This window comes from Ambystoma mexicanum, chromosome 2q, assembly GCF_040938575.1.
Source record: "Ambystoma mexicanum isolate Mex_15411 chromosome 2q, UKY_AmexF1_1, whole genome shotgun sequence".
Classification (NCBI taxonomy): Eukaryota; Metazoa; Chordata; class Amphibia; order Caudata; family Ambystomatidae; genus Ambystoma; species Ambystoma mexicanum.
In genome coordinates, this window is record NC_090924.1 from 324,339,073 (window position 1) to 324,364,692 (window position 25,620).

The following is a 25,620-nucleotide window of genomic DNA, read 5'->3' on the forward strand; positions in this document are numbered from 1 at the left end:
GTGAAGACCCTAGGGCGGAGGTCAATCCAAAAGGCAGGACCCGAAACTGAAAGAGCGAGTCACCAGCCGCAACCTCAGGTACTTCCTGTGCGCGGGATGGATCGGCACATGAAGTATGCATCCTTGAGGTCCAGAGACACCAACCAATCGTGAAGTTGAAGGGCCTGGAGGACTTGAGAAAGAATGACCATCTTGAACTTGTCCTTCCTGAGAAGTTTGTTCAACCAACGCAAGTCCATGATGGGTCTCAATCCCCAGTCTTGGCATCAAAAAATAACCAGGTTACTCACCGTAGGGACCACCTTACTCCTAGTCCATAGTCCCCTTTCCTCCATACTTATGGGACATCCCTCCGTCCTGTGGGACGGGACCGGAGTGCTTTGTAAAAGCATCCAAAAATGTCAAAAACATTTTTCGTCCTTCCTCTCTTTCTACGCGGGGCCCGGCTCCGCCCCACGCATCGCCCATCAGTCCTTTTCTATCGCCAGAGACCTTTTAGCAATAACAGAGGAACCTTATTAGAGGGGACGGCGGGTGGGCGTATGGAGGAAAGGGGACTATGGACTAGGAGTAAGGTGGTCACTACGGTGAGTAACCTGGTTATACTCCTACGTCCCGTCCCCTTCCCTCCATACTTTCCCAAGCACTCCTTACAGGAAGTATGGGTGGATGGAAAAAAAAACCCTACTGCCCCATCTATTGGGGGTCCTGCCCCACCTTTTGGGGTGGCCCTCTCCCCCCTCACCCCAAATGGAGGTGGGGTGTACCTCACGCAGCCGTTTGGAGGAGGCCCAGGGAGGCCTGCATGAGGTGTGTCCCCCAGCCATTGGGGGTGGGGTGGGGCACCCCAAAAGCTGGGGCTGGACCCCCCAATAGATGGGGCAGTAAGGTTTGGGCACCCTGGGGGCAGATAGCCACACTAATGGGCCCATCTGCACCAAGCCAAGTTGGGTAAACAAAAAAAAATATTCAAAAACACAGGCTGCTTTTTAGGGGGGGCTGAGGGCCACCCTAAATTGGCAGCGCATGATGTACCGCAACGGGGGGTGGACCTCAACCCCCCCCCACCCCAAATGGAGGGCCCCACCTCATGCAACCCTCCCTGGGGGCAGATATCTGCTCCTAGGAAGGGGCATCTGACCCCAGGGAGGGATGCATGAGGTGGCCCCCCCCCTATCTGCCCCCAGGGAGGGTTGCATGAGGTGGGGCCCTCCATTTGGGGTGGGGGGGGTTGAGGGCCACCCCCCGTTGCGGTACATCATGCGCTGCCAATTTAGGGTGGCCCTCAGCCCCCCCTAAAAAGCAGCCTGTGGTTTTGTATATTTATTTGTTTACCCAACTTTGCTTGGTGCAGATGGCCACATTAGTGTGGCTATCTGCCCCCAGGGTGCCCAAACCCTACTGCCCCATCTATTGGGGGTCCCGCCCCACCTTTTGGGGTGGCCCTCTCCCCCCTCACCCCAAATGGAGGTGGGGTGTACCTCACGCAGCCGTTTGGAGGAGGCCCACGGAGGCCTGCATGAGGTGTGTCCCCCAGCCATTGGGGGGGGGTGGGGGGGCACCCCAAAAGGTGGGGCAGGACCCCCAATAGATGGGGCAGTAGGGTTTTGGCACTCCGGCGCCAGATTGGCACACCAATGTGCCCCTGTGCACAAAGGGGAGTTGGGTTACCAAAGGAAAACAGTGAAATTGTTGGAAGGTTTTTTTAGGGGGGGGCGGTGGAGCACCCCAAAGGGTTGGGAAAGCTTCTAAAGGAATGGGGCGTTAACCCCCCCTGCCCACAATGGAGTGGGTGCCATGTCATGCAGCCCTCCCTGGGACCAGATATCTGCTCCTAGAACGGACGCCTGAGCCTAGGGAGGAGTGCAGGACAGCCTTCCCCCTTATCTGCCCCTTGGGAGGGCTACATGAGATGGGCCGCCCCTCAAATTGGGGTGGTGGTGGAGAGGTGCAACCGCCCTCACGTTAGGAAATTCCACAGCGGTGTAGGGGGCCCCTCCTCCCCCAGAAAAGGGCAGCCTGCCATTTTGAATTGGGTTCTTCGTTTACTATACCTGCCTTGGCGTAGAGGGGCACATTGGTGTGCCAGTCTGGCGCCGGGGTGCCCAAAACGTACAGGCCAATGCAACAGGGGGGCCAATATGGGTGGTCTGGTATTTGGGTGGGCTGACACAGATAATATATGTTTTGTTCTTCCTTTACAGGTCTTGAGCAGTTCAAGCTTCTCCCTTGTTATGTACGTATGAAATTTTGCTTATTCCAACATTTTATAGTGGGTGGAGGGCACATTGCTATTGGGTTGGGGGTGAACAGGGCCTGTAGTGTTCTGTTGTGAAGGAAGTGGGTGCTCTGGGGAGGGATTGGGGTGGCCAGGAACACACTTGCCCGGGTTGCGGACAAAACGCCCCCCCAGTGCAGCTGAACAGTGCTGTTTCCCTGGGAGGGAAGTTTGCCACTTAGCCATCTGTGCAATGTTTTTTTTGTGTGCTGGGGGTTGCCATACACCCATTGGTCTTAGGCCAGTTTGCTATCACTGTGCAGTCCAGCCTTCTGTGGAGGTAGATGACTGAGAAGTTTCATGTATGTGGTGGAAGGAGCTGAAAAAAGTACAGATATATGCCAGACAGTTTGGATGTGTTATTGGTAGGCAAAGCACTGAATGTAAATCTTTTATGTTTCTGTTGCAGTTGCGGCTACTGAAAAGATTATGCTGATTTATGTAAGTACCACATATATTACTTGGTAATGTGCGGGTGGAGGGTTACTGTGGTGGGAGAAACTGTGGCTGCAGTGTCAGTGGTATGGGTGAGAAAGGGTAGTAGGGCGGTTCGGGGGACACTGATGGGAGTGCCTTGCATTGAGGAAGGTGGCTGCTTTGCAGAAGGAAAAATTTGCCGACATAAGTAGCAGCTCCTTTTCAAAAATGTTGCCGGTAGTAATGCAGATGGTCATTTTGTTCTGAGCATGGTACGCGTACTTGATACAGAGAACACTACTTTTACTGCAACGATCACCATTTCTGTGGTCCTTTTCCAGCAGTCGCCCCAGTGAGCCCCGCCAGGCTCCCCATCCTTTTGCAGGGGGAAAAGCTGTAACGCAGGGTAGCTAGAGGGGCAGGAGGGGTGGGGGATGAAGTCATTGCCCTTGGGCGTCTATCTCCCAGATGGATATTTAGTCCCTCAAATGCAGCAGTGGGTGCAGGGTGCCCCGGCACGGTCCCCATCCCATCCTAGAGGGGAAAGCTGCAGTGCTGGCCAGGCAGAGATGTAGTGTGGTGGTGGTTGATGTGTGTGACCTTGGCTGCCTCTCTGCCTTGGTAGTTGAATGGCCCCAAGTTCACCAGTACTTTAGGAGCTGCGCCCCAATTTCTCACAATCAAAGTGTCCAAATTTGCATGCATGTGTAATGAATGGCGCACATTCTGTCATAGGAACTATATTCGGAGAGGTTACAAAACACCCTTGCTGCACAGGTCATATCCTCTGTCAGACTAGTCACCCTGCCAAAGTGTAATGGTGTAGCATGTGGAAGTCACCTTACCACCGTGCAGTGCAGGCAGTGGGCCACAGGAGCAGACAACCTTCACTGATTACAATTGCCCCAGCAGAACTGTGTTATTGCCACAAGGTGACATTCTGTCTTCCTCACCTCTTTGCCACCTCCTTCCCCTAAAACACAAGTGCCAATTACGTAAAGACCTACTGTAAATTCACATGAGAGGTGCATGTCCGAATGGGTGAAGTGTGTGTCTGGGATTGTTACAAGAGCCATGTGTTCACACAATCATTCAGCTAGTTTGTAAACTGTATGTATAGGCATATTCATGGGGGTTCACTTGTTTCCATATCATAGTGACGATGAGGGTTGTGCAGATAATTGCCTACTCTTTCACCCAAAGGGCTGCACGATTTTCCGAGGGCCAACCACATCTGGCTCTCAAAGGGATGCCCTCCTGGTGCATTGGTTTGGGGTTAGGGGGAAGTGCTTTCACCAGCTCAGAGGAGCCATCAGCGATGTCCATGCAAAAGGAGATGCAACCCCAACACCCAACAGTGGTGCAGCTGGGAGGAAAAGATTTAACGTCTGTGGGAGGGAAAGGGATACATGAGCTGCTAATGGAGGAACTGGAATGGATAGCACAGATGTTTCCAAACAGTGATGGTTTGGTGCCAGATATCCGGGATTTATTTATTGTTATGTTTTTTCTGCAGGATGCCATATGCCCACTTGTCTTATTTCCATTTCCAATCCGTGTGCAGTCTAGCCTTCCGTAGTGGTAGATTACTGAGAAGTGTCATGGAACTGGTGGAAGGAAGTGAAAAATGTACAGATAGTAGCCAGACAGTTTGGATGTGTAATTGTTAGGCAAAGCATTGATTTTAATTCTTTTATGTTTCCTTTGCAGTTGCGGCTACTGAAAAGCTATTGCTGACTTATGTAAGTACAACATTAATTATTCGGTAATGTGGGGGTGGAGGGTTACTGTGGTGGAAGGAATTGTGGCTGCATTGTCAGTGATAAGGGTGGGAAAGGGTAGTGGGGAGGGTCGGGGGCCAGTGATGGGTGTGCCTTGCATTGAGTAAGGCAGCTGCTTTGCAGAAGGAAAGGTTTGGCCGACAAGTAGCAGCAAATTTTAAAAAAAAATTCCAGTAGTTATATAGATGGTCATTTTTTCTGAGCATGCCATGCACACTTGTTACAGAGCTCATTCCTTTCACTGCAAAGTTCACCATTTCTGTGGTCCAATTTCAGCAGTGGTCCCAGTGTGCCTCGTCAGGGTCCCCATCCTTTTGCAGGGGGAAAAACTGTAACATAGGGTAGCTAGAGAGGGGGGTGTCATTGGCCTTGGGCGTCCGTCCCCCAGGTGGATATTTTGTCCTCCAAATTCAGCAGTGGGTGCAGGGTGCCCTGGCAGGGTCCAATCCCTTCCAGGAGAGGAAAGCTGTAGTGCTGACCAGGAAGCTATGTAGGGTAGTGGTGGGTGATGGGTGTGACCTTGGCCACCTCCCTTCCTTGGTAGTGAAGTGCCCCCAAGGTCACTAGTGGTCCTGGAGCTATGGTCGAAACACTCACATTGAAAGTGTCTGAAGGTGCACCCATTTGTGGTAAATGTGGCACATTCTGTCAGGGTACCTATATTCAGAGAGCGTACAAAGCACACTTCCGGTGGACTTCATATCCTCTGTGAGACTAGTCACCCTGCCAAATTGTAACGATGTAGCATGTGCAAGTCACCTTACCACCGTGCTGGGCAGGCGGTGGGCCACAGGAGCAGACAACTTTTACTGATTACAATTGCGCCAGCACAACTGTGTTATTGGCACAAGGTGACATACTATCTTCTTCACCTCCTTTCCCTGAAAATAATGTGGCAATTATGTGTCGACCTACTGTTATCTCAAATGAGAGGTGGTTTCCGAATGGGTGAAGTGTGTGTCAGGGATTGTTACAAGAGTCATGTATTGGTGCAATTGTTGTGTAATGTGGTAAAATGTATGTGTAGCCATAATCATGGGGGTTTTCCTGTTTCCATTTCCTAGTGAGGATGAGGGTTGTGTGGATTTTCGGCCACTCTTATATCCAAAGGGCTGCACGACATTTCCGAGGGCCACCTACTGCTGGGTCTGGAAGGTATGGCCTTGCGGTGCATTGGTTTGGGGTGGGGGGGATGCGCCTTCACCAGCTCCGAGGAGCCATCATCGCTGCCCAAGCAAAGAGAAAGCCCCCCCCCCCCCCCCCTGACCTTATAGTGGTTCACCTGGGAGGAAATGATTTTGCGTCTGTGGGACGGAAGGGGGTACGGGAGCAGCTCATGGCAGACCTTGAATGGATTGCACAGAGGTTTCCAAACACTGTGGTGGCCTGGTCCCAGATGATTCCCAGGATGGATTGGAGAACTCAAGGGAATAGAAGGGCCATCAACCGCTCGGTGTGGAAAATAAGTGCCGAGTTCACTAGACTGACAGAGGGCAACACCAGAATACGGACCATTCACCATGGCAATATCAAAGGTGCTGTGATGTTTCACAGAGATGGGGTGCACCTTTCCAAAACAGGCATGGAGCTGTTCATTGGAAACATAATGGATTTTGCCCAGACGCTATTTTAGGGGGAGTTTGCCCAGTGACTGATGGACACACTGGAAGATGTGAAAAGTGAATACAAATGGTAGTAAGTATGTTGGCAGTGAGACTTCCACTTTCTAGCAATTGTTTGCATTCATGGCATGTCAAAGCATTCCGTATGTGTCTGCTACTGAATTCTTAGGTACCCATCACTACTTGCTTCAGCCTACATCAATTTGCTTGGCCTTGCAATAATTTTGTCCTTGTGAGCTTTCCCCTTACAATAGACACCCCTATATGAATGAGCAGGTGTTTTTGTCAAAAGTGTGCCAGCAGTTGGCCGGAAGGGCCAGCCGTGTACTTTATTTATCTTCCCTTTCTGCTTCTTCATTGCCTATGGCTTTTCAACTCACCCAATTACTAATACGTTGCATGGTTCCTTCTCACCTTGAATTACCATCCACGAGCATCCCATGGAGGAGGGCATGGTGCAAAGCATGTTGGCTGTTTCTGAATAGGTAGTGTGGCTGAAATCCTCGTCCCCACGCTTGTATTTCTGTACAGTTTAGCGGAATAGTACATTGTCCATAGATTTTTTGTTCTCTTTCTTTTAGGTGCAGGTGTGTTGTAGCTGTCTACCCACTTGTAGGAAAGCAGTCAGCTGGTCCTTAGCATTTCACGAGTGTTTGCAAAGTACTACTCCGTTTATTGTAGCGTGCAGGGAGTACTTCATATTGCAGAGGGCTGCTACAGTTTGTGAGCAAAGTCTGGACCTTTTGGTGTACTTGTGTGGAGTAGGTTTGTGGCACTGAATACCACTTACTGTGCTACGTTCCATACTTTCAGAAGCACACATACTTCTTGTTTCAGTCTTCATCTGGTCTTTGGGCAGTGAAGGGTTCCATAGCGAAGGTACTCATGGCTTCTCGGCGATCAATGTCTGGTGCGGAGGCATTAGCTGCAGTGATGGAGTCTGGCTCAGAGCAAGGCACAGATGTGTACATGCATTCTGAAACAGATAGTGCTTCTGAGGGGCACGAGGGAAGTGATTGGGGAAGTGAGATGGCCATTGACGAAAGTCCCTCCTCCCACTCATCATCGTCATCATCTGATGATGAAGAGGAAGGAAGAGTGCGTCCACCTTTTCGCACACTTCCCACACGCAGGGGACCTGTAAGGGGGAGGGGACGTGGAAGACGGCCACGCAATGTGGCAGTTCCTGACATGACTCAAGAGTCGCTCTGGGTGCCTCCAGCAATGGCTCAGCCTGTTGTGCCCCCTTTCACTGGTATATCAGGGTGCACAGTGAATACAGAAGGGTTTCAGCCTATTGATTTTTTCAACCTTTTTGTTGATGATGGGTTCATTGCAGATGTGGTTGAGCAAACCAATTTATACGCTGCACAGTTCATGAGGTCTAGGGGTCCCACTCTAAAACCCCACTCCAGAGCACAAGCATGGGTACCCACAAACGATGTTGAAATGAGACAGTTTTGGGGTCTCATTTTGCTCATGGGAATTGGACACAAGCCGTCTGTCGCAATATACTGGACTACTGTAGCACCACTTTATTGCCCGTTTTTTTCAGCTACAATGAGCAGAAATCGCTTTCAAGCACTGCACCGTATGTTGCACTTCAATGACAACTCGGCAGCATTACCCAAAACGGACCCAAACTTTGATAGGCTGTTCAAACTTAAGCCATTTCTGGACCACTTCACTCACCGATTTGCAGAGGTGTATGTTCCTAGCCAGAACATATCAATTGATGAATCGTTGGTGTTCAAAGGTCGCCTTGTATTCAGGCAATACATTCCTAGCAAGAGATCACGATATGGGTTTAAAATGTACATGTTGTGTGAAAGTACCACTGGGTATGTCAGCAGCATGAGAGTCTACACCGGTAAAGACTCTACCCTAAACCCTCCGGGCTGCCCAGCCAATTTAGGGACAAGTGAGAAGATTGTTTGGGATCTTCTCACACCATGGCTCCACAAGGGACATCATTTGTATGTAGACAATTTCTACACCGGAATTCCACTGTTCAAGGAATTGTTCAATGTGGGCACACTGGCATGCGGTACAATCCGCAGTAACCGCAAAGGCTTCCCCAGACAACTTGTGTGTAAGAAGTTGGCCAAGGGACAATGTATGGCATTGCGGCAGGATGAATTGTTAGCAGTGAAATTCTGCGACAAAAGGGATGTGTACATGCTAAGTACTATTCATGATGAAAGTACTTCAGCTGTCCCTCTGCGCAGGCAGACTCAGCAAGTGTTGAAGCCCAATTGCATTCTGGATTACAACAAGTACATGGGTGGAGTAGACAAAAATGACCAAGTGCTTGAGTCATACCACGCTGAACGCAAGTCGCGTTTCTGGTACAAAAAGTTAGCCACACACATTGTGCATATGGCAACGTACAATGCTTATGTGGTGTACCGTGCAGCTACTCCACAAAACAAGCTCTCCTTTTTGGATTTTGAATTAGAAATTGTTCAATCTCTGGCTAATGTTCATGTACAAATTCCCTCCTTTCCAGAGGTCGAAGATGTGGCCAGATTGCAAGAGCGACACTTTGGTGATTATGTTCCTCCCACTGCCACGAAGGCACAACCGTACCGAAAATGTAAGGTGTGTACAAAACAAGGAAAGAGGAAGGATACTCGGGTGTACTGTCCCCAATGCCCTTCCCAGCCTGCCCTCTGCTTTCAGCCTTGTTTCCTTTTGTATCATACAAAGGAAAAATATTGGGAGATCGACTGATTTCCGAAAATGCCCATCGTTCCTTGAAAGGGACCCTTAGCCCCTGAAATCGTGCATGTCTTGTAAAGGAATGGCACTCTTGCACCCTGCCCTGGAGGAGTACCTTCAATGAAAATGCAACAGGATGTCAACTCACTTCACTTGATTTAGCGTGCATTCACGAGCATCGCTAGTCCTGATTCCTCCACTTGAGGCCTGCCTTGGAAAGGCAACCACAGCCGTAGCTTTCCCTTGAGGCCTGCCAAGAAAATGTACATCAGTCTAGATCCCTCAGCTCAAAGCGTGACTTGCAAAGGAACGCTAATCAGGCTCCTTCCATTGGAGGCGTGCCTACGAAATAGTAATCATTATGAGTCCCTGGACTTGAGTTGTGCCATGCGGGTCTTTCCCCTTTGGCGTGCTTTGGCAAGCAATGCTAGTCCTGCCCCCTCCACTTGAGGCCTGCCTGGGAAAGAGACATCACCCCCGGTACCTTTCCCTTCAGGTCTGCCTCATAAGGAAATGGCAGTCTAGCTCCCTCTGCGCGTGGCGTGCCTTGCAAAGTAACGCGATGCTTGTTTCTTCCAAAGCAGGCACATCTTGGAAAGAAATGCCACTCTAGCTCCCTCCACTTGAGGTGTGCCTTGGAGTAGGTGGGGACAGCACTCTGCTTTACTCCCTTTTGGCGTGCTTTAGCAAGCAATGCTAGTCCTGCCCCCTCCACTTGAGGCCTGCCTGGGAAAGAGACATCACCCCCGGTACCTTTCCCTTCAGGTCTGCCTCATAAGGAAATGGCAGTCTAGCTCCCTCTGCGCGTGGCGTGCCTTGCAAAGTAACGCGATGCTTGTTTCTTCCAAAGCAGGCACATCTTGGAAAGAAATGCCACTCTAGCTCCCTCCACTTGAGGTGTGCCTTGGAGTAGGTGGGGACAGCACTCTGCTTTACTCCCCTTTGGCATGCTTTGGCAAGCAATGCTAGTCCTGCCCCCTCCACTTGAGGCCTGCCTGGGAAAGAGACATCACCCCCGGTACCTTTCCCTTCAGGTCTGCCTCATAAGGAAATGGCAGTCAAGCTCCCTCTGTGCGTGGCGTGCCTTGCAAAGTAACGCAATGCTTGTTTCTTCCAAAGTAGGCACATCTTGGAAAGAAATGCCACTCTAGCTCCCTCCACTTGAGGTGTGCCTTGGAGTAGGTGGGGACAGCACTCTGCTTTACTCCCCTTTGGCGTGCTTTGGCAAGCAATGCTAGTCCTGCCCCCTCCACTTGAGGCCTGCCTGGGAAAGAGACATCACCCCGGTACCTTTCCCTTCAGGTCTGCCTCATAAGGAAAAGGCAGTCTAGCTCCCTCTGCGCGTGGTGTGCCTTGCAAAGTAACGCAATGCTCGTTTCTTCCAAAGCAGGCGCATCTTGGAAAGGAATGCCACTCTAGCTCTCTCCACTTGAGGTGTGCCTTGCAGTAGGTGGGGACAGCACTCTGCTTTACTCCCCTTTGGCGTGCTTTGGCAAGCAATGCTAGTCCTGCCCCCTCCACTTGAGGCCTGCCTGGGAAAGAGACATCACCCCCGGTACCTTTCCCTTCAGGTCTGCCTCATAAGGAAAAGGCAGTCTAGCTTCCTCTGCGCGTGGTGTGCCTTGCAAAGTAATGCAATGCTTGTTTCTTCCAAAGAAGGCGCATCTTGGAAAGGAATGCCACTCCACCGCCTCTAGTTGTGCCGGGCCATGGAGAAGAAGGGTGGAGCACTCTGGGTCACTCCCCTATGGGAGTGCAGCTTGCTCCTGTTTGGGATTGCCTAAAAAAAAAAAAAGTCTTCCGGCGTACTTTGGGCAGGAACCCAAATCTGGCTCCTTCCACCTAAGGTTTGGCAAGCAAAGAAAGGCCAGTCCCGCTCCCTCTACTGAAGCTGTGCGTTGTGGAAGACCAGAACACCATTCAGGTTCCATCCACTCAAGGGGTGTCTTTTCTAAATAATACACGCCACTTTGGCTCCCGACCTTGAGGTCTAAGTGTCATGAAAGTGGTACTTGGGACACCAACTATATGGCAGCGGTGTCTTGCGTACCTCGTAAGATCCTGCCTTGTTTATTGTTTTACTGCGAGTAATGTTATGTGTGGTGTAAGTGACACGTCTTCTGTAGGAATGAATTGGATATGTTTGGTGTGTGAATTAGGTAAAGATACAAAGAACATGCAGATGCAATTTCTGTGAATGGACTTTTCCAGCACTGCCGAAATGATTGTCATGTAGCAGGATGGCTGTTTTGTGTGGGTACGGTGGAACATAAGAATGTTTGCCCATAGTTGCTATGGGCATACTGAAAGCTGGTGTGGAAGATGGCGCCTGTAGGGCAGGGTAGCGAAGTCAGCCAGTATGCACTTGCTATCACTGTCCACATGTGATTGCCGGCACATAAAGTTTGCATGCAGACACAGTTGCTATGAAATTGATGCCAAAGAACAAGTTACTTTCTTACCTGGTAACGTTCTTTCGATGGGATGGTCCGACGACGTATTCCATATCTATGACAGTAATCACCACAGCTGTGCTGCTTCGGAAACTTTTTCGGCGTCTGCGTCCTGCGTCGATGACGTCGATGCGCCGCCGTCGAGGACCTCCTCCGACGTCCGACGTCATCCGATGTGATAAGTAGGACGCACGACGCCAGTAGCCTCAGTTGTAGTTTTTTCCCCCCAGAACGTGTGACAATAGTCAACTGCCAGTCCGACACAAAGCCTTGCGGAACGTAAGCTGCAAACGCAACAGAAATTCTGCAGCGGGGAAGGCAGGGCGGGAGCGATATGGAATACGTCGTCGGACCATCCCATCGAAAGAACGTTACCAGGTAAGAAAGTAACTTGTTCTTCGAGGGGATTGGGTCCTCCGACGTATTCCATATCTATGACAGACTCCCAAAGCAGTACCAAATCAAGGAGGAGGGAAAGAATTTAGAAACAAAATTTAGAATAGCCAATCAAATAGCAGAGCAAAGGACCGCCTTGCCAAAGGCCAGATCCTGCCCTCTGATGGAATCGAGGGAATAATGCCGCACAAATGTATGCACTGAAGCCCAGGTGGCAGCATCACAGATGTTGCGAATAGGAACACCCCTCTGCAGGGCAGTAGATGCAGCCAAGCCCCTGGTAGAATGGGCCCGCAAGCCAGCCGGTGGGTCCTTGCCCGCCAAGCGGTAACACTCCGAGATGGCCAAAATAATCCAGCGGGACAAAGTCTGTTTCGTCACAGCTTGCCCCAAGCGCTTACCAGCGTAACCAATAAAGAGTTGATCGTCCACTCTGACCCGGGACATGCGAGAAACATAAAAGCTCAAAGCTCTCCTAGGATCAAGCCTATGGAGCCTCTCCTCTTCCTTACCAGGATGCGGAGGAGGATAGAATGCCGGAAGAACAATCTTCTGGGCCAAATGAAATTCCGTCACTACCTTTGGAAGAAAAGAAGGACGAACTCGAAGGACAACCCTGTCCTTGTGAAATACAGTGAAGGGTGGCTTAACAGAAAGTGCCTGTAACTCACTCACTCTGCGAGCGGAAGTAACCGCAACTAAAAACACAGTTTTCAAAGTCAACAGCCTCAAAGGGCAAGAATGTAACGGCTCAAACGGAGCACCCATAAGAAACCTAAGAACAAGGTTCAAATCCCAACCGGGCACCAGGAAAGGCGACGGAGGTAACACATTAGTGAGCCCTTTCAGAAACTGTGAAATTAAAGGGATTTTAAAGTAAGAACATTCTTCAGATGAGCGCTTAAAGATGGACAGCGCCGCCAGGTAACCCTTAACGGTACCCACTTGCAAGCCCCTGTGGGCCAAAGAAAGCAAAAAGGACAGAACCATGGGGATGTCACATGCAAAAGGATCCACATTCTGAACTCTGCACCAGTCGCAGAACTTACGCCAACGGCAACGGTACAGAGACTTAGTTGCGGGCCTTCGGGCCGAAAGCAACACCTCCAACACGTCTTCAGGGAGGTCCCAATCCTTATACCTCAACCTTTCAGAAGCCAAGCGTGAAGGTTGAGGGATCCGACCTCTGGATGGAGAACCTGACCCCCCTCCCGTGAGAGCAGATCGTCTCGGTAGGGAAGACGACGTGGAGGGCAGATGGACAAGTCGAGAAGGTCCGGGTACCACGTCCTCCGAGCCCACGCCGGAGCAATGAGGATCATCCGGGAACCGAACTTCCGTAACCTCCGCAGCACTTGCGGGATGACGGGGACTGGAGGAAACGCGTACAGCAGCGGGAACGACCACTCCACCACGAACGCGTCTCCTAAGGCTCCTTTTGGAGGAAATTCCCGCGAGCAAAACCTTTCGCACTTCCGGTTGACACTGGAGGCAAAGAGATCCACTTGAGGGGTCCCCCAAAGGGCGAAGATCTCCAGGAGAATCTCCTGAGCCAACTCCCACTCGTGAGAGATCGTGCTCTGCCTGCTCAGAGCGTCCGCCGTCACGTTCTCGACTCCGGCCAGATGAACTGCCGAGATCGAAACTTCCTGCTGGATGGCCCAGAACTCGAGCTGCATCGCCTCCCTGCACAGAGGAAGTGACCCTGCCCCCCCCTTTTTGTTGAGGTAGTGCATGGCCACTGTGTTGTCCGTCAGGATCAGGACATTCTTTCCTCGCACAGTCGGCAGAAAAGCCCTCAGGGCTAGCCTGACGGCCCTCAGCTCCAACAGAATGATATGGAGTCTGGACTCCGACGGAGACCAACGACCGCTGACTGTCAGCCCGTTGGCATGAGCTCCCCATCCCGTGAGGGATGCATCCGACACGATCGTCACCTCCGGCCAGGGAAGCCAAAACGGAGCCCCCTTCATCAAGTTGCCTTCGACGGCCCACCACAGAAGGTCCCGGGCGACCGAGGGCGGCACCTGAATCGGGTCCGACATCCTGCCGGAGGACTGCGACCATTGCATCTTGAGTGCCCACTGCAAAGATCTCATTCGCAGGCGAGCCTCTGGCACCAGAAGAATGCAGGATGCCATGAGGCCGAGCAACCTCAAGAACTCGAACGCTGGGAGCGTCTGGGCATGCTGAAACTTGCGCACCATCTGCTGAATGTGAAGAGCCCTCACCTGGGGAGGAAAACACTGCCCCAGGGAAGTGTCGAGCACTGCTCCTATGTACTGGAGCCTCTGCGTTGGCGTCAAATGGGACTTCTTTAAATTGAGGGAGAAGCCCAGCCTGTGAAGGGAGTGGCAGGCGACGGACAGATGATCCAGGACCTGCTCGGGAGAGCTCCCCCTGATCAACCAATCGTCCAGGTAGGGGTAGGCGTGAATCCCCCCTTGCCGGAGATGCGCTGCCACCACCACCATGAGCTTGGTGAAAACCCTCGGGGCGGAGGTCAAACCGAACGGCAGGACCCGAAACTGAAAGTGCGAGTCGCCAACCGCGAACCTCAGGTACTTCTTGTGCTTGGGATGGATCGGCACATGGAAGTAAGCATCCTTGAGGTCGAGTGACACCAACCAGTCCTGAAGCTGAAGGGCCTGGAGGACTTGAGAGAGAGTAACCATCTTGAACTTGTCCTTCCTGAGGAGTTTGTTCAAACCGCGCAAGTCCATGATGGGTCTCAATCCCCTGTCTTTCTTGGAAATCAAAAAATAAGGGGAATACCATCCCTTGTTCCTCTCCGCTACAGGCACCAGTTCTATGGCGCCTTTCTCCAGCAGGGCTTGAATTTCCTGCGCAACGAGCGGATCCGGACACTTCAAAGAGAGGTTCCCCGGTGGATTGTCGCGAGGCCTGTGCCGAAAGGGAAGACAGTAGCCGTGGGTTATGATCTCCAGAACCCACACATCTGAAGTAATGGCACGCCACTCTACAAGATGCTGCGCCAGCCTTCCCCCAACCGGCGAACCATGGGACATGGCCTCATGACTGAGTAGGAGCGGCTGCGGCGTTACCTGAGGGCAAAGAGGCAACTGCCCGAGCGGCCTTGGCACCACGGGTACCTTGTCGTCCACCTCTGGTACCCCTGCGTTGGCCCCTTTGACTGCCAGCTCCTCTCGCTCTACCAAAGGACGAGTAATAGCGAAAGGAGCCACCCCTCCACTGCTGTCCCCTAGGACGAAAAGGCGGAGGTTGGCGAACTGCAGCGCCCAACGACTTCGCTGCAGCTTTTGAGGTCTGCAACCTCTCAAGGCTCTCGTCAGCCTTGCTGCCAAAAAGATGTTCACCATCAAAGGGCATGTTGAGGAGCCGGGACTGCACATCAGGAGCAAACCCCGACTTCCGCAACCACGCAAACCTGCGCATCACGGTGCTCGCCGCCATGGACCTACTGACGCATTCAGCTAAGTCCAAACCCGACTGAACGGACTCACACATGGCATCCTTACCATCCTGGACCAAAGCAAGGAAACCATCCCGTTCGTCCCCTTCGGGAATATGTTCAGCCGCCAACGCAACTCAGTTCCACAGAGTGTGCGCGAAACGTGACAAGGCACAAATGGAGTTGGCCGTCTGAAGCGCCATACCACCAGAAGAAAACACCTTCTTCGCCCAGCCATCAAAACGTTTGTCGTCCCTATCAGGAGGGATGGTAGGGTACGACGCCTGCTTTGCCGGGGCCGTGGCCGCCTGCACCACCAAACTTTCCGGAGTGGGGTGCCTGGTCAAGTAGCAGGGGTCGCCACTGGCTGGACGGTATTTCCGCGACAAGGATCTGCCCACTGCCGGGAGACTCTCCGGAGCAGTCCAAGCCGCCGCCACCCTACGCTGTAAAGCCATATGGAATGGCAGTACCGGGTCAGTTGGGGGACCAACATCAAGGATGTCCGTCAGATCATCCTGCACAAACTCCCCTGGGGGAGCAGACCATCCCAGATACTCAGACACCCTAGCCATAAGGCGCCGGTATGAGGAATCGGCATGGGAGCCAGGCTCAGGCCGACCAAATTCCACCTCCGGAGAGGTGTCCAGACCACTAGCATCATGCAGCGACTGCCTCAAATCGTCAAATTGACTATGGCCCGAGACAATGCCATCCGGCACCTGATCAGGAACCAGGCCAACCGAATCCTCATCCGCCTCCGAAATATAATCCAAGTGGTGGAAAGGCACCTGAGAGTGCCTGCTCATAGCCAGAGCCTTCCTAGGGGGTACACCCGAGACACGGGGCACCTCCGACACGAAAGGCGTCGATGGCGTCGAGCGAATCGGCGCCGCCGTCGAGAAAACCGGCAACGGCGCCGAGAGGATCGGCGTCGACGTCGAGGAAATCGGCGTCGACGTCAGATGCAGCGCCTCCAATATCGGCGGCGTCGACACAGCCCTCGAAGCCGGAGCCCCGAGCGTGTCCCTCGACGACCTGAACGTCGACGGCTTCGACGACTTCCTCGGAGCCGGAGCTTCGAGAAAGCCTGTCGACGCCCTCGACGCCTCAGACGTCGATGTCTTCCTCGAAGACATCACAGGTGCACACGGTCTCGACCGCGTCGAGGACCGGGACCTGGAACGGGTACGGCGAGAACGAGCCTCCTTGTCCGAACGGGACCTCTCCCGTGACTCGTGCCGACCACTCTTGCGAGCGGCGTCTCTCGACCTCACACGGCCGACCCCACTCGGGGGCGCGGACGGTTGAGTACCCTGCGACTCAAGAATCGCCAACATTTTCTTCCCGAAGGAAGCCCATTCCTCCGGCGTCGCACGGCTGGTGGGATAACCGACGTGCCGGGCAGAGTCCTCGGAAGAGGACCTGGAAGGCGACCGATGACGGCGCTTCCGAGAACGCCTCGAAGAGGCAGAGGAGTGGCGAGACCGACTCCTAGAAGAAGACCGACGAGACTTCCGACGATGACGCGGAGAGTCACCCCTCGAATCATCCGTTGAAAGCCCCGCCGACTTCGACTTCCGGGGCTTGGACACCCGACCTACCGACAATTTCTTCTTACGTTCGCGTAAGGCCTTGGAAGTGAGCGACAGGCAGTCGACACAGTCATCCGTGTCGTGGGCCTCCCCGAGGCACCAGAGGCAGGCGTCGTGCGAGTCAGTCACCGACATCTTGGACCCACACACCCCGCACTTCTTGAAGCCCGGACGCGGGGTTGAAGACGAAGTGGAAGACATCGCTGCGAAGGAATATTCACAAACGAACAGGTTCGAAGAACCAGAAAGAACAGAACTCCAAAGAGTCGAGGCTAGAACCGAGAAACACGAAGCAACACGTTCGTGGAAAAAACGGAACTGAGGCTACTGGCGTCGTGCGTCCTACTTATCACATCGGATGACGTCGGACGTCGGAGGAGGTCCTCGACGGCGGCGCATCGACGTCATCGACGCAGGACGCAGACGCCGAAAAAGTTTCCGAAGCAGCACAGCTGTGGTGATTACTGTCATAGATATGGAATACGTCGGAGGACCCAATCCCCTCGAATGATAGTTAAGATATTGCTAGAGACACAGTTGCATTGTACACACATGTCCATGTGGTATAAGTGTGTAGATATGCTCATGTGTAGATATACTTTCTCTGGTGCTAGTGATTTGGTAGAAGTGCAACTGCTGAAATGGATGCCAACTGACTGCAGACACGAAAGGGATACGAATGGCCAGTGATACGGTGGGTGCCTTGTCGTGGCATCACTGCTCACAAGGACAAACCTGCTTGTGCAACACAAGGTTTGTCCTTGTGCTAAATCCCACCTTGCGTGTCTAACTGCATTGCGTCTGGTATGTATGGGAAGTGTGAGGAAAGGTGCATGTGAAATGGCTTACTGCCAGTACTTTACTGTTTCCTAAGCGCACTACAGCGAAGTTACTATACTAAAGATGTACCCATTGTCACTCAGGTACCACACCTGCACACAAGAGGTCAGCCTCTCATTGGGACACGTGTGGCGATGCGGGAAGGTAGGCCACGTGTTGTTGGCGGTGTGTTTCGGTGAGTGGCCAGAGGGAAATGTCTGAGATTTGTCTTCATTTCCGGCCAATTTCAGAGACATTTCCCTGTGTCCACTCACCGAAACACGTCGCCAACAGCAGATGTCATACCTTCTCGTGTTCCCACAGGTGTTCCGACGAAAAAGGTACCTCGCATGTGTGGGTGCACCTACCGGGGTCGCAAAAGGAAAAGGGTAACCCGCTGGTAACCCCAAGCCTTTCGCCACAGCACAATTTGTTCATGTGGGCAACCTAGCCCGGGGTGATGTGCGCAAATCACACCTCTGCGGATTCCCACGGGTGTCCTCTTTTCGGAAATGCATGGGGCTCCCTGTTTTCCTCGGTGGCTTGGACACCCGAGGCCCATATCTGTATGTTGTGCCGGTCGGCAGAATGGCTGAGATTCCCCTCTGCAAACAGACTGGGGGTTGCTTGCGTTTTCGGCTTGCCCCTTGCCGGCCAGGTAGGTGCACCCACGCATGTGAGGTACCGTTTTCATCGGGACACCTGTGGGAACGCGGGACGGTAGGCCATGTGTTGTTGGGGGCGTGTTTCGATGGGTGCGTCGAGCGAAATGTGCGGAAAAAGCGTTTTTTCCCCCCCACATTTCGGACTTTGCAGGGGTGTCTGGGTAAAAAAACCTGGGGCGATGTGCGCAAATCACACCTCTGCGGATTCCCACGGGTGTCCTCTTTTCGGAAATGCATGGGGCTCCCTGTTTTCCTCGGTGGCTTGGACACCCGAGGCCCATATCTGTATGTTGTGCCGGTCGGCAGAATGGCTGAGATTCCCCTCTGCAAACAGACTGGGGGTTGCTTGCGTTTTCGGCTTGCCCCTTGCCGGCCAGGTAGGTTCACCCACGCATGTGAGGTACCGTTTTCATCGGGACACCTGTGGGAACACGGGACGGTAGGCCATGTGTTGTTGGGGGCGTGTTTCGATGGGTGCGTCGAGCGAAAAGTGCGGAAAAAGCGTTTTTTCCCCCACATTTCGGACTTTGCAGGGGTGTCTGGGTAAAAAAACCTGGGGCGATGTGCGCAAATCACACCTCTGCGGATTCCCACGGGTGTCCTCTTTTCGGAAATGCATGGGGCTCCCTGTTTTCCTCGGTGGCTTGGACACCCGAGGCCCATATCTGTATGATGTGAGAGTGACACATTTCCGGTGTGAAAACAGACTTGGGGTTACTTGTGTTTTAGGCTTTCCCCTTGGCGGCCAGGTAGGTGCATCCACACATGTGAGGTACCGTTTTCATCGGGACACCTGTGGAAACGCAGGACAGTAGGCCATGTGTTGTTGGGGGCGTGTTACGATGGGTGAGTCGAGCGAAATGTGAGGAAAATGCATATTTTTTCCCACATTTCGGACTTTTCGGGGGTGTCTGGGTAATAAATTCTGGGGCGATGTGCGCAAATCACACCTCTGCGGATTCCCACGGGTGTCCTCTTTTCGGAAATGCATGGGGCTCCCTGTTTTCCTCGGTGGCTTGGACACCCGAGGCCCATATCTGTATGTTGTGCCGGTCGGCAGAATGTCTGAGATTTCGCTCTGAAAACAGACTTGGGGTTACTTGTGTTTTAGGCTTTCCCCTTGGCGGCCAGGTAGGTGCACCCACACATGTGAGGTACCGTTTTCATCGGGACACCTGTGGGAACGCGGGACGGTAGGCCATGTGTTGTTGGGGGCGTGTTTCGATGGGTGAGTCGAGCGAAATGTGAGGAAAATGCGTATTTTTTCCCACATTTCGGACTTTGCGGGGGTGTCTGGGTAATAAATTCTGGGGCGATTTGGGCATATCATACCTCTGCGGATTCCCACGGGTGTCCTCTTTTCGGAAATGCATGGGGTTCCCTGTTTTCCTTGGTGGCTTGGACACCCGAGGCCCATATCTGTATGATGTGAGAGTGTGACATTTCCGGTGTGAAAACAGACTTGGGGTTACTTGTGTTTTAGGCTTTCCCCTTGGCGGCCAGGTAGGTGCACCCACACATGTGAGGTACCGTTTTCATCGGGACACCTGTGGGAACGCGGGACGGTAGGCCATGTGTTGTTGGGGGCGTGTTTCGATGGGTGAGTCGAGTGAAATGTGAGGAAAATGCATATTTTTTCCCACATTTCGGACTTTGCGGGGGTGTCTGGGTAATAAATTCTGGGGCGATTTGGGCATATCATACCTCTGCGGATTCCCACGGGTGTCCTCTTTTCGGAAATGCATGGGGTTCCCTGTTTTCCTCGATGGCTTGGACACCCGAGGCCCATATCTGTACATTGTGCCGGTCGGCAGAATGTCTGAGATTTCGCTCTGAAAACAGACTTGGGGTTACTTGTGTTTTAGGCTTTCCCCTTGGCGGCCAGGTAGGTGCACCCACACATGTGAGGTACCGTTTTCATCGGGACACCTGTGGGAACGCGGGACGGTAGGCCATGTGTTGTGTTTGTGTGGTTTTCATAACGTTTTGACCCATTTGCTGGAGCCCTTTGTCTCACAACCCTTTCTTTTCCCAAATGTGACCTACATTTAGTCGCTGCTTTAGCCACCATACACTTTTGTAACCTGCACAAGTCACCTACCCTTGAAAAGGTCTGCCTGTGCTCTTTCAAAAAATGTATGGCTGCCGTTCCTCACCACATTGGTTTTCCCAATTTACACATGCTAAGTGCGTCTGGTCAGGCCGTGAGCGTAAAACTCCTGTGTACCATGGCTCAGTGTTTGGCTTGTGGTATTGCTTGTTTTGTACAAACACTACAAAAATGGTATGCTCTCCTAACTGCAAGAGTCTGGGGAATGTAGCGGAGCATTGCTTTTCTCAAAATTCATAGAAGCCATTGCCGTACCAAGCCAACCATGTCCAACACATACCTTTTTTTTCAGTCATTTTCCCGCTTTTCCCCCATTCGATGGCAGTTTCCCCTACCTAGTTGTTGCCCGACCTATACAAATCACCCCTTCCTAAACTTGGAATTTTGTCTACTTTTCAGAAATATATGCCTTTCTGTCCTCCAATTTGGCTTTCCTGCCCTTTTCTCCCATTCTGTCCATGCATGTCCAATTGGCAAAAATGGCAAAAATCGCCTACCTCTCACAAAACGGTTGATATCCCCATCAAAAAAATGTTTTTCCATTTCCACTCAACCTGTTCCTGAAAGCCAACACATTGGGGAACTCAGCACAGCAAACCATTTGTTCCTAGCTCTTACAAGGAAAAAACCACAGGCTTCTTTGTACATCATTTAATTGGCATTTTTTGAAAACACCCAAAATTTTCGCACATTTTCCTTATTTTCTCTCACCCCCCTACAGCAACCTGGGATTCCTGGGTGGCGTTACGACCGCCTACATGTGGGAAAAAAAGGAGCCAAATTTGGCCGAGATATCTCATGTAACGAAAAAGTTACAAGCCATTGAATGGCCACATACCAAAATCACCAAAAAAGGCTGTGGCACTGGGGAGAAATACCCATGGCACTTAAAGGGTTAAAGGAATGGTTAGCTCAAAAAATTTTATTTAAAAAATAGATAGGCAACATAAAAAAAAAACGATTGCCGTCATTTTTTTTCCAAAGTCCCTATGTAAAATTTTGAGCAATTCAAGCTCAAAGATAGCACACGGGGGCATCCATTTTGTGAAATGGATGCCCGCCGCTGTGCTCGCTTTGGCTTTTGCGGCACTAATGAAGGAAAAGCCAGCCAGCTGTAGTAAACAAAAGCTACCACTGGGTGGCTTTTCCTTCATTGGTGCTGTACGCGGAGGACGGGGACCGGAGACTACAGGCAGAAAAGCTGTAGCTGCATCTCGGTAAGTGCTATTTTTTTATAAAAATAAACACTAGCTGCAGTTTTTTTTCTATGTTTTCCGGGCTGGAGGAGCCTGGGAAACTTAGAAATAAAACCGCAGCTTTAAAAACGTTGTATTTCTGTTTGCGGTGGGGAGCCCAAGAGCCCCAAATGGGAAATCAGATTTAGGCAGAAACACAACGCTGTTGTGTTCGAAAAGGTTGCGGTTTTTCTTTCTAAGTTTCTCAGGCTCGGAGGAGCCTGAGAAACTTAGAAAGAAAAACTGCAGCGTTTTCAAACACAATAACTTTGTATTTATGTTTGCAGTCGCTTCAAAAGCGACCGCAAACATAAATACAACGTTTTTAAAGCTGCGGTTTTATTTCTAAGTTTTCCGGGGTCCTACAGCCCGGAAAACTTAGAAAAAAAACGCAGCTAGTGCGTATTTAAAAAAATAAATAAATAGCACTTACCGAGATGCAGCTGCAGCTTTTCTGCCTGTAGTCTCCGGTCCGCGTCCTCCAAGTCCCGGCACCAATGAAGGAAAAGCCACCCAGTGGTAGCTTTTGTTTACTACAGCTGGCTGGCTTTTCCTTCATTAGTGCCGCAAAAGCCAGCACAGGCGGGCAGCCATTTCACAAAATGGATGCGCCCATGTGCTTGCCTTTTCAATTTTTGAGCTTGAATTGCTCAAAATTTTACATAGGGCCTTCGAAAAAAAAAAAAACGCCAATCTTTTTTTAATGTTGCCTATCTATTTTTTAAATAAAATTTTTTGGGTGAACCATTCCTTTAAACGGTGTAAGACTCCGTAATGCAGGCCACGATCCATCGGGAGATGGTCGCCTTAGAGGCCCGCTTACCTTGTGGATTACCAAAGGTGACGAACAGTTGAGAAGAGCTCCTAAATTCAGAAGTTCTGAGCCCTTCTAACATCCAGACAGTCTAGAACCCTTTCCGAGTCTGAAGTGGGGTTCAGGAAAAAGACCGGTAAGGAAATAGACTGGTTTAGATGGAACTCAGAAACCACCTTCAGCAAGAAAGCAGGGTTTGTCCGTAGGACCCCTTATCCTTGTGAAAAGCCAATAAGGGATGTTCCACCAACACAGCTTGGAGTTCACTCACGCGCCTTGCCGAAGTGACGGCCACAAAAAAGGGACACCTTCCATGAGAGGTGCTTGAGGTTCACCGTGGCCATTGGTTCGAAAGGCTTATGGCACAACGCCGTCAGGACCACATTTAGATCACAAGCTGGGTGCGGACTGCGAATCGGAGGATAAAGGCGCGTCAAGCCTGCAAAATGTCCAGTCCCGATCGAGCAGAGAAAAGGACTGATGGGCGATGCGTGGACATTTTTGGATGCTTTTACAAAGCGCTCTGGTCCTGTCCCACAGGACGGAGGGATGTCCCATAAGTATGGAGGAAAGGGGACAGGACCTAGGAGTATAAGGGGAATACCAACCCTTGTTCCTCTCCACTACAGGCACCAGTTCTATGGCACCTTTCTCCAGCAGGGACAAGATTTCCTGCGCAAGGCGCGGATCCGGACTCGTCAAAGAGCGTTTCCTCGGTGGATTGTCGTGAGGCCCCTGAAGGAAGGTAAGGCAGTAGCCGTGGGTTATGGTATCCAGAACCCACGCATCTGAAGTAATGGCACGCCATTCTTGGAGATGCTGAGACAGTGTGCCCCCAACCAGAGAACCATGGGAAATAGCCACACGACTTGGAAGCGGCTGCGGCAGTGCCTGAAGGCAAAGAGGCAGCTGCCTGAGCGGCTTTGGCACCACGATTTACCTGACCACCACGGGTACTTTTTCGCTGGCCCCTTTGACTGGCGGCCCCTCTCGTTCTACCAAAGAAGGAGTAGAAACGAAGGAACCTCCCCTCCACTGCTGTCCCCTAGGACGAAAAGGCAGAGGTTGACGCACCGCAGCGCTTAAAGACTTTCCTGAAGCTTTTGAGGTCTGCAACCTCTCAAGGCTCTCGTAAGCCTTGCTGCCAAATAAATGTGCGCCATCAAAGGGCATGTTGAGGAGACTGGCTTGCACATCCGGAGCAAACCTCGACTTGCGCAACCACGCAAATCTGTGTATAATGGTGCTCGCAGCCATGGACCGGCTCACATCAGCCGTATCCAAACCCGACTGAAGGGCATCACACATGCCATCCTTGCCATCCTGTACGATAGCAAGGAAACCATCCCCTTCTTCCCCCTCGGGAATACGCTCAGCCGCAAAAGCAACACAAGACCACAGAGTGTGTAAACCTTGCCAAGGAACACATGGAGTTGGCCGATTTCAAGGCCATGCTTCCAGCAGAAAACACCTTCAGTGCCCAACCTTGGAAGCGCTTGTCCCTATCCGGAGGGATGGTAGGGTACGCCGCCTCCCTCGATGTGGCCGTAGCCGCCTGAACCACCAAACTCTCAGGAGTGGGATGAGTAGAGAAATAGCTGGGGTCGCTAACGGAAAGGCAGTATTTCTTATTAAGATTTTTATTCGCAGCCGCAAGAGATTCCGGGGACTGCAAAGCATCTGCCACCCTTTTCTGCAAGGTAGAATGAAATGGCAAAACAGAGTCAGAGGACGAATCTTGATCCAAGATGTCCATCAGATCATCTTGCACAAAGTCTACTGGAGGACTAGATCAGCCCAGATACTCCGAGACTCGACTCTGCATGAGCCCCAAGCTCAGGTCTACCAAACTCCACTTCCGGGGAAGTGTCCAGTCCACTTGCATCATGGAGGGTCTGTCTCAACTCCTCCAACTGACTGACCCCAGAAAAAAATTGATCATCAAGGTCACCATGTTCCTCAACCTCAGACCTTTACTTCGCTTCAAAAATATCATCCAGAGGGGGTTGAAACCCAGGCCTGGGGACAGAAGAGGGCCTGGAGGCCAAAACCGGCCTCACCAACTTCGATGTAGCCTTTCTTCGAGGATGCACAATGTCTGGGTACTCCAACAGCAAATTGAGAAAAAATTCCAGAAGGTGCAATAGCGCCGAAGGCTTTGACATCGAGAGAGTCGATAACGAGATTGCCGAAGGCTTCGGCGTCGATACAGGTGAGTCGATGTCTGAATCGGACGGACACAGGGCCGAACAAGCAGACGCCGGCTCTGAGCCCTCAATAGGTTACTGCGGTCTTGCTGGGGACGAGGACCGAGACCTAGAGACATGTCTCTTGTGACCTTTCGAAACCTTGTCCGTACGGGACCTTGACGGCTCCCGATGTGTGTCACATCGTGAACCAGAGCCCAAAGGCGTGCGAGCCACAGACCGAGACTGATCCAAGCTGGCTTCGTCAGAAGGTGCAACCGGACCCGTGTCCTGCGATTGAAAAATCGCCATCATAGATTTCTTGAACACTGCCCATTCTTCCGCAGTCGAGGACTTTGTAGGGCACGTAACCCTCCTCGAGGCACCATCCTCCAAGGACGGGGAAGGTGACCGGTGACAGCACTTCCGCGAGTTCTGGGATGAGGAAGACGAGTGGCGGAAACCACTCCGGGACCAAGATCCCTAGGATTCCTTCCGACGCAGAGAGACGCCCCTCGGGTCATCGGTGGAAACCCCCTTGGACTTGGAAGTCCGGGACTTAACAGGCTTCGAGCCGCTACCTACCTGGAGCTTGCCCTTCCGCTCCCGCAAGGCCTTTGCAGTCAGCGGCTGGCATTTCGAGCAGTCGTCAGTGTCGTGCGACTCGCCGAGGCACCACAAAATGCGGTGGTGGTCAGTGAGCGACATTTTAGACTTGCAGTCCCGGCAGGTCTTGAAACCCGGACCGCGGAGTCGGAGGGGCTGAAGAGAAAGACATCTTCAATGAAGAAAACACACTAGGCGCGCAGAGTCTGACAAAGTTAACACGTACGCGGAAAAAACAGAACTGAGGTTATGGGCGCTGTGCGTCCTATTGATAACATCCTGTGATGTCGTCCTCGACAGAAGCCCTCGATGGACATGGACCCGACGCTATCGACGCACAACGCCCTCTGCCGAAAAAGTTTCCGAAGTGCACAGCTGTGGAAATTACATGTCAAAGATGTGGAATGCATTGGAGGACACAATCCATTCGAAATTCTAGTCCAAGTCTTGCTCAGTCTCCTCCCACTCTGGGAGTCTTGCAGTCTTTTA

At 51.9% G+C, this 25,620-nt stretch overlaps 1 protein-coding gene across 2 annotated transcripts in view; it reads right to left on the reverse strand.

The window, feature by feature from the left end:
• Positions 1 to 25,620, reverse strand: part of ZNF598 (zinc finger protein 598, E3 ubiquitin ligase) — a 489,260-nt gene that overhangs the window by 236,669 nt on the left and 226,971 nt on the right. The window lies entirely within an intron of this gene.